This window comes from Pongo abelii, chromosome Y (genome assembly GCF_028885655.2).
Source record: "Pongo abelii isolate AG06213 chromosome Y, NHGRI_mPonAbe1-v2.0_pri, whole genome shotgun sequence".
In the NCBI taxonomy this organism is placed as follows: Eukaryota; Metazoa; Chordata; class Mammalia; order Primates; family Hominidae; genus Pongo; species Pongo abelii.
In genome coordinates, this window is record NC_072009.2 from 36,789,538 (window position 1) to 36,797,463 (window position 7,926).

The 7,926-nt window shown below is 38.0% G+C and overlaps 1 pseudogene; it reads right to left on the reverse strand.

Annotated features, from left to right (window-relative positions):
• Positions 1 to 864: 864 nt before the first annotated feature.
• LOC129053169 (actin, cytoplasmic 2-like) lies at positions 865 to 1,989 on the reverse strand (annotated as a pseudogene).
• Between the last annotated feature and the right edge of the window lie 5,937 nt (positions 1,990 to 7,926).

A 7,926-nucleotide genomic window follows, 5' to 3' on the forward strand; every position in this document is an offset into this window, starting at 1 on the left:
TCCTTAAAAGCCTATTGTTGACAAGTCTTTTGCCGAATGATTTCAAGCTCCTCCATTTTTTTGTTTATTTTCCCTTAGTGCTTTTACAATTTTCTATATTTCTCAAACTTTTAGAGCTTGATTCTTTTTTTTTTTTTTTTGGCAACATTTTTATTTTTCCTTACACAATAATGTGTTCCTGAGGCCTAATGTTCTCACATAACAGTAGAAAACAAAAATTTGTTGTCATCTCTTTAAAGAATTGAGAATTTCATACAAAAAACCTTACATAAATTAAAAGGATGAATACATTTACAGGTGTAAATGCAAACTGCTTCCTGCTCAAGGCAAGTGACAGCCCACGGAGTTCTGGCAGAAAACATCAGCTAAGAAAGGAAACTGGGTCCTATGGCTTGGACTTTCCAACTGTGACAGACAGGCAGGACAGAAGCAACTGGTTCAGGAGCCCTTGCCAGCCTCTAGAGACACCCCAGAACACTCAGTCCTGACACATTACTACTCTGCACAGATCAGAGACTACTGGCCACACAGACTCACCAAGCCACAGACTTGTCTTCCACAAGCACTTTCTTACCTCAGCAGTCATGAAGTGACCAAGCCACATGCACTAAAGTTTGAACTCAAATATATGTACGCAGTATTAAACAAATACCAAGAGGAACAATTAACTTGAATACAAGGTCAAAACTGGCAACAAGCTCTACAATCCAGTGCTGATACCAGATAAAAGCTTCAAGGACAATTTCTTTTCAAACACTTATTCCAGTTTCATGAGGCTAGCATGAGGTGTATGCATTTGCCAAGGGCAAATTTATACTTCTTTATTAACCCATGAAGTAAATGCTACACATCTGCTCAGTTCATTTAGAAGCATTTGTGGTGGACAATGGAGGGGCCTGACTCGTCATACTCCTGATTGCTAATACACATCTGCTGGAAGGTGGACAGTGAGGCCAGGATGGAGCCGCCAATCCACACTGAGTACTTGCACTCTGGGGGTGCAATGATCTTAATCTTCATGATGCTGGGATCCAGGGCAGTGATCGCCTTCTGCATCCTGTCGGCAATGCCTGGGTACATGTTGGTGCCACCGGATAGTACCGTGTTGGTGTACAGGTCATTGCAGATGTTCACGTCACACTTCATAATGGAGATGAAGGTGGTCTAGTGGTTGCCGCAAGATTCCATACCCAGGAAGGAAGGCTGTAACAGTACCTCTGTACACCAGAACCGCTCATTGCCAATGGTGATGACCTGGCCAGCGAGCAGTTCGTAGCTCTTCTCCAGAGAAGAGGAGGATGTAGCAGTGGCCATCTCCTGCTTGAAGTCCAGGGAGACCTAGCACAGCTTCTCCTTGATGTCGCACATGATTTCCCACTAGGCTGTGATGGTGAAGCTGTAGCCTCGCTCACTGAGGATCTTCATGAGTTACTCAATCAAGTCCCAACCAGCCAGCTCCAGAAGTAGGGTGGCATGGGGAAGGGAGTAGCCCTCCTAGATGGGCACCGTGTGGGTGACCCTGTCTCCAGAGTCCATGGCAATGCCAGTGCTGTGCCCAAAGGCACAGAGGGACAGCACATCCCTGATAGCCACATACATGGCTGGGGTGTTGAAGGTCTCAAACATAATCTGAGTAATCTTCTCTCTGTTGGCCTTGGGGTTCAGGGGTTTCTTGGTCAGCAGCACTGGCTGCTCCTCTGGGGCCCCATGGAGCTCATTGTAGAAATGGTGCCAGATCTTCTCCATGTTGTCCCAATTGGTGATGATGCCATTTTCAATGGGGTACTCCAGGGTCAGGATGCTGTGCTTGCTGTGGGCTTCATTGCCCACATAGGCGTCTTTCTGGCCCATGTCCACCATCACGCCCTTGTGTCAGAGGTGCCCCACAATGGAGGGAAACTTGGCTCGGGGATCATCGTCTCCATCAAAGCCAGCTTTGCACATGCCAGAGCCATTGTCAATGACCAGCACGGCTATCTCCATTTCTATTGCGATGGGCAGAGGAGTGGGATAGCAGACTGGCAGAAGAGCAAGGTGAGTGAGCCGTCAGTGGTGACTGACAGTGAGTGTTTGATTCTTCTTTGTTGTGGGGTAGTATTATGGGATATTAATCTTTTTTGTAGTCTCTGATCTTTCTGAACCTATATATTTATATCTCTCAAATTTTTGAAAGTTGTCATTATTCATTTGAATATGCTGTATATACCTTCCTTTTGCTGAACCCTTTCATGAATATTGCTAAATATTAGATTTGCTTATTCAAGGGAATTTTGTATATCTGGTAAATGTTCTCCATTCTTTTTGATTGTTTTTCTGTTTTGTTCTTTGTTCATTTCTTAATAATCTATGTTAATTTTCTTTTCTTTTCTTTTTCTTTTACATTTTTTTTTTAATACAAATTCTCTCTGTGTTGCGCAGGCTGGAGTTCAATGGCACAACGCTGACTCACTGCAACTTCTGCCTCCCAGGTTCGAGTGATTCTCCTCTCTTAGCCTCCTGAATAGGTGGGATTACAGGTGTGCACCACTATGCCCAGAGAATTTTTTGTATTCTTAGTAGTGATAGGGTTTCACCATGGTGTCCTGACTGGTCTTGAACTGCCACCCTCAACTGATCAATCAATCTCAGCCTCCAAAAATGCTGTGATTACAGGCCTGAGCCTGCACACCTGATCCTAATAGCTCATTTTAGAGCTCACTGATACTTTATTCTGTTTGATCTCTTCTGCTGTTGAAAACCTTCTGAATTTTCCACTTCAACCAGTATATTTCTCTGTTCTGGGACTCTTTATTTTTAGATAATTTCAGTCTATTTTTAAAAGTTTCTTTCAGAATTGTATCAGTTCCTTTTCTGTGTTGTTTTAGAGACCTGAGTTTCCTGGAAACTGATATTTTGAATTCTTGATCCAATAACCACTGATAGCCATTCTCATTAATTAGCATTGGTCAATGGTTAATTCTTTGTCCATTTAGGGATGTTATAATTTCCTGTTTGGTATTATTTCTTGTGGTTATACATATATATCTTTTTATTGAAGGACTAGTCACTTAGTTTATTGTTTTCTCTGTCTTATTTTGCATTTTGTTGTATATAATTGTTTTGAATTTTCTTTAAGACAAAAGTATGGAGGGACATGGTTTGCTTGATTTTGGCTAGGTCAGTGCCTCTGTTTGGCAGTAGATGGTGCCTTAAACCCAGGTTTATCTCAGCTCTAACAAACTTTGAAACACTGTCAGTCTCCTGTCTGAGAGATTTTGAAGGGGATATCCTAAGAGTGTGAGAAGGCTCTCTATAGATTTGTGATCAAGGAAATTATGCAATATACCTCATACCTTATGGTAATGCTGTAGAGGCATTCAGTTTTGTCATCTCCTGTGACTGAGCTATGCAGGCTGGAGATGGTAGTCCTGCCTTGCTACTTCATCCCTTATTGTCCTCAGGTTATTTTTCTCTTTTCAGGCACTCACAAGGCTTCCTTGGGCTAAGGCACAAATACTTTTGCTGCCAGGCAATCCAAAGTGATGGGGAAGCTGTCCATCCACTTCAACTTTATTTTATACAGTGTAGTAACCAAGAGTCAGAGGAGTTTTTCTTTTTCTATTTTTTCACACTTGTTTGTCAGCAGATTAGAGGACTAGTGTCATGAATATAAAAGGCCAACTTTTTTACCCTCTGCCTGGTTTCTTCACTTCTTTGTCACCCTAGAAGCAGCCTCATTCTCAGTTTTGAGCTCTGCATTATTGATGGTGATAATCTTGGCACTGTATACTTGGTTTTGGTTTTTCTGTGGGTATTCTTGAGGGGTTAGGGTTGGGGGCAATCGATGGCAGCTTCCTTTACTATGCCATATATTTTACAAAAGTACTGTCCTCTAGTTTACATTTTTTCTGCTTTCTTGTGTGTACATTTATGTTATAAATTTTACATTTCTTCTCTTTTATCTATGTTTACACATATATATTTCTCAACATTGATTTATCTGCATTTCAGAAGGTTTAGTATGCTTTAAATTTTCTTTTATTTGTGAAAATAATTTAATTCCTTGAAGATTCTTCAGTTAACCATAGGTTGTTGAAGAGTGTATTTATTAGTTTCCAAACAATATATATTTTTCAGTTTTTAGAAAATGAGTCTCAGTCAGGCATGGTGGTAATGCATATAATCCGAGCACTTTGAGAGGCTGAAGTGGGTAGATCCCCTGAGGTCAGGAGTTTGAGACTAGCCTCATCAATACAGTGAAACTCCATCTCCACTAAAACTACAAAAATTAGCCTAGCATGGTGGTGTGTGCCTGTAGTCCCAGCTACTCAGGAGTATGAGGCAGGAGAATTGCTTGAACATGAAAGGCTGTGATGAGTCGAGATCACACCACTGAATTCCAGCCTGGGTGACAGAGTGAGACTCCAACTTATTTATTTATTCACCTATTTTAAAGAGAGAAAGAAAAAAAGAAATAAAGGAAAAAAAAAGAAAATGGGTCTTTCGTTTTATTCCATTGTGGTTGGAGAAATCATTATATGTGATTTCAGTAATATTAAATATAATAGACTTCCTTTGTGGCCTACCATAAAGTCTATTCTGAAGATAGCACAGAGAATAACAAACATTCACTTTAGAAGAATGTGTAGTCAGCTTGTGGAGTGGAGTGTTTTGTATATGTCATATAGACTTATTTGGTTTATGCTGCTTTTCAAGACCTTTGTTTTCTTATTGAGGTTGGATTTGGTCATTTCATACATTGTTGAAAGTGAGGTGTTGAAATCTCCCACTGTTATTATTATTGCAGGACTGTCTAGCTCCTGAAATCAATTTATTTTTGTTTCATATATCCTGAGGATCTGTTATTAGGTATATATGTAAGTGTTATATCTTCTTGATGAATTAAACAATTTTGATATTTGTCTAGTAATTCTACCTCTATTTTGGTTACTGTTTGCTTTATTTTTTCCCTCACTTTTAAAATATTTAAAAAGTTATTCTGCCAGTCTTTGACATTTAACTGGAGTTTATTTGGATGGAAATTAATTTCTGACAAGAATTTATTTTCCTATTTTTGTCCTTTTTTTCTACAAGTTTTGTTATTGGTGTTGTTATATTTCATTCCTCCAAAACTGCTCATATTTGCATTTGTTTTTCTAGGGTACCATTTTGACTCCTTCATTTCTCTTCAGTATATTTGAACAGTTATTTTCTTATTGGCTATTAATGGTATTATAATTAATATCTTAAATTTATAATAACATATTGTGAATTACAATAACTGAGTATTGATATTACACAAAAATCATTTTCTCATATTGCTCTCCCTACCTTTCTATTTTTTTGTCAAAAATTGTTTGTTACACAAAATTTCATATACAAATTTTGTACGATTTTTGTTATACAAATTTTGTATAACAAACAAAAATTGTTATACAAAAATATTACATATTTTTCTACTAACAACCCAGATAAGTAATTATTGTTTTATTCTCTGTCATTTCTTTATGTTATTATTGAATTTTATTTTACTTCATTGAGACAGGGTTTCAGTCACATAGGATAAACATGGTTCACTACAGCCTCCAGCTCCTGGGCTCAAGGGATCCTTCCACTTCGGCCCCTCATGTACCTGGGACAGAAATGTATGCCACCACAGCTGGCTAATTTTATTGATTTTCTGTAGAGACAGGGTCACACTTTGTTGCCCTGACTTGTCTCAAACTTCTGGGCTCAAGGAAACCCCCATCCTTGGTTGGGATTACAGTTGTAAGATACTGTGACTTTCCTCTTGTCATTTAAATATAGTAGAAAAATAAAGTCACAGGAACCCCATATACAATAATATTGGCTTTTCTATTTCCTGGTGTAATTACTTTATTGACGTTCTTTATTTCTTTATTTTCACATGAGATACTACTTTACTTTCATGCCTTATGTGTTTTTATCATATTTTGTAAGGCTGATCTAGCAGTAATGTACTCTCTTTAATTCTGTTTGCTTGGAAATGCCTTACTTGCTCAAAAATTTAAATTTTGGTTTGGACAGATATTGAGTTTATGATTGACTTAATTTTTTTATTTCAGCACTTTGAAGATCTCATCACCATGACTTATTTCCTCCATAATTTTTAATGAGAAATTGGCTGTTAATGTCATGGATGATAACTTGCATGTGATCAGTTACTTCTGTCTTGCTTCTTTTAAAGTTTTCTATTTATTTGTCTTCTGTCAATTTCAGTTCATGTGTTTCAGTGTGGATATCTTTGAGTTTATTCTTCCTGGAGAATTTTTTTTTTTCTTTGGAGATACTTGGATCAGTAGATTTCCATCTATCAACATGTTTGTGAAGTTTCAGCTATGGTTCATTCAAATTTTTTTTCCCCCATATTTCTCTTTTTTCAGTGGAACTCCCATTATGAATATGCTGATATTCTTGATGGAATCCCATGGCAACCTTAGTTTTGTTCATTATTCTTGTTTCTCACACTGAATAATATCAAACAATCAATCTTCAAGTTGCCTCATTACACTTTTTGCATGCCCACACAAGCTAGTCAATCTTTCTAGTTACACATTATTGATTTCATTTTTTTAAATAATTTATATGTCTTTATTCTTATTTTCAATTTTAAATCACTATTCTACTGGGTTCCTTTAGGTCTTTGAGAACATTAAAATGAAGATAATTGAAATATTTCCCTAGTTAGTACCATGACTGGGCTTTCTAAAATAATTTCTTTTAGTTATGTTTTCTTTGAATGTGCTTTTTTTGTGTTTATCTTTGAATGCCTTTTATTTTATTGTTGAATGTTGAACACTTTGAATATTATTTGGCATATTCAGATAACAAATTCTTGACCTCCACAATTGCTTAGTTTGTGGGTTGTGTACATGTTTCACAACTCTTTAAAGCTAGTTTTGCACTCTATATTCTTTGTCATGTATGGCCACTTAATCTGTGTTCTGTCATCCTTTTCGTCATCTACTGTACTTGACACATTTAAAAAAAAAAATCCAAGGAAGGAAAAGAAAAAGAGGAAAAGAAAGAAAAGAAAAACTGTCCAGAATTTGCATATGGACTCTTTCAGGAACTCTAGTGTTTAGTCCAAAGTCAGCGAAAAGTGAAAAGTTTTGGGGTCTTCTCCATGCGTGCATTCAAAATGGACATTCTTATATCCTTCTAAATATACCAGTAGGAGTCTTGGTATGGTGGTTCATATCTGTAATCCCACCAATTTGGAAGGTTTAGGAGAACAAATCACTTGAGCCCAGAAGTATGAGACCAGCCTTGACAACATGACAAGATCTCTTCTGTATAAAAAAATACAAAAATAAGCTAGTTTTGGAGGCCCATGCCTGTACTGTGAAATGCTGAGGGGGGGAGGACTGGTGGAGTCCAGAGAGGTGAGATGCTCAGGAGGCTGAGGTGGCAAGATCATTTGAACCCAAGGAGATTGCCGCTGCAGTAGGCCATGATCATGCCACAGGACTCCAATGTGGGTCACAGGGCAAGTTCTGTGACTATTTAAAACCCAATCCAAAATAAACAGCAACAAACTGTGAGAGTTTTACAAAGCTGATTTTCCTCATCAATTTTCTTCACCAGCCTCTTCTTTCCAGGCATTTTGTTTGTGTACTGCTTGTCTGACTCTTATTCCTTGCTACTGGTGGCTCCGACTAGTATATTTCCTTTCCACAAATGCCTCCTGGGAGTCAACATCTGCCCCCAAGAAAGCTCTGAGGTGGGCTGAAGAAAAGCCTCTGAGCTAATAATCTCTAAGGGAGCCTCAGACATTTTAAATCACACAACCACAATTATTCGAGATAAGCTCCGTATTTCCACACGTGCATCAAAATCTGCATCTAGAATTTAATATTCCTCACAGTTGCCATGAAGCCATGGAGTGGGTGATGATGGTCAGTTAAAATGCCACATACTGTCTTG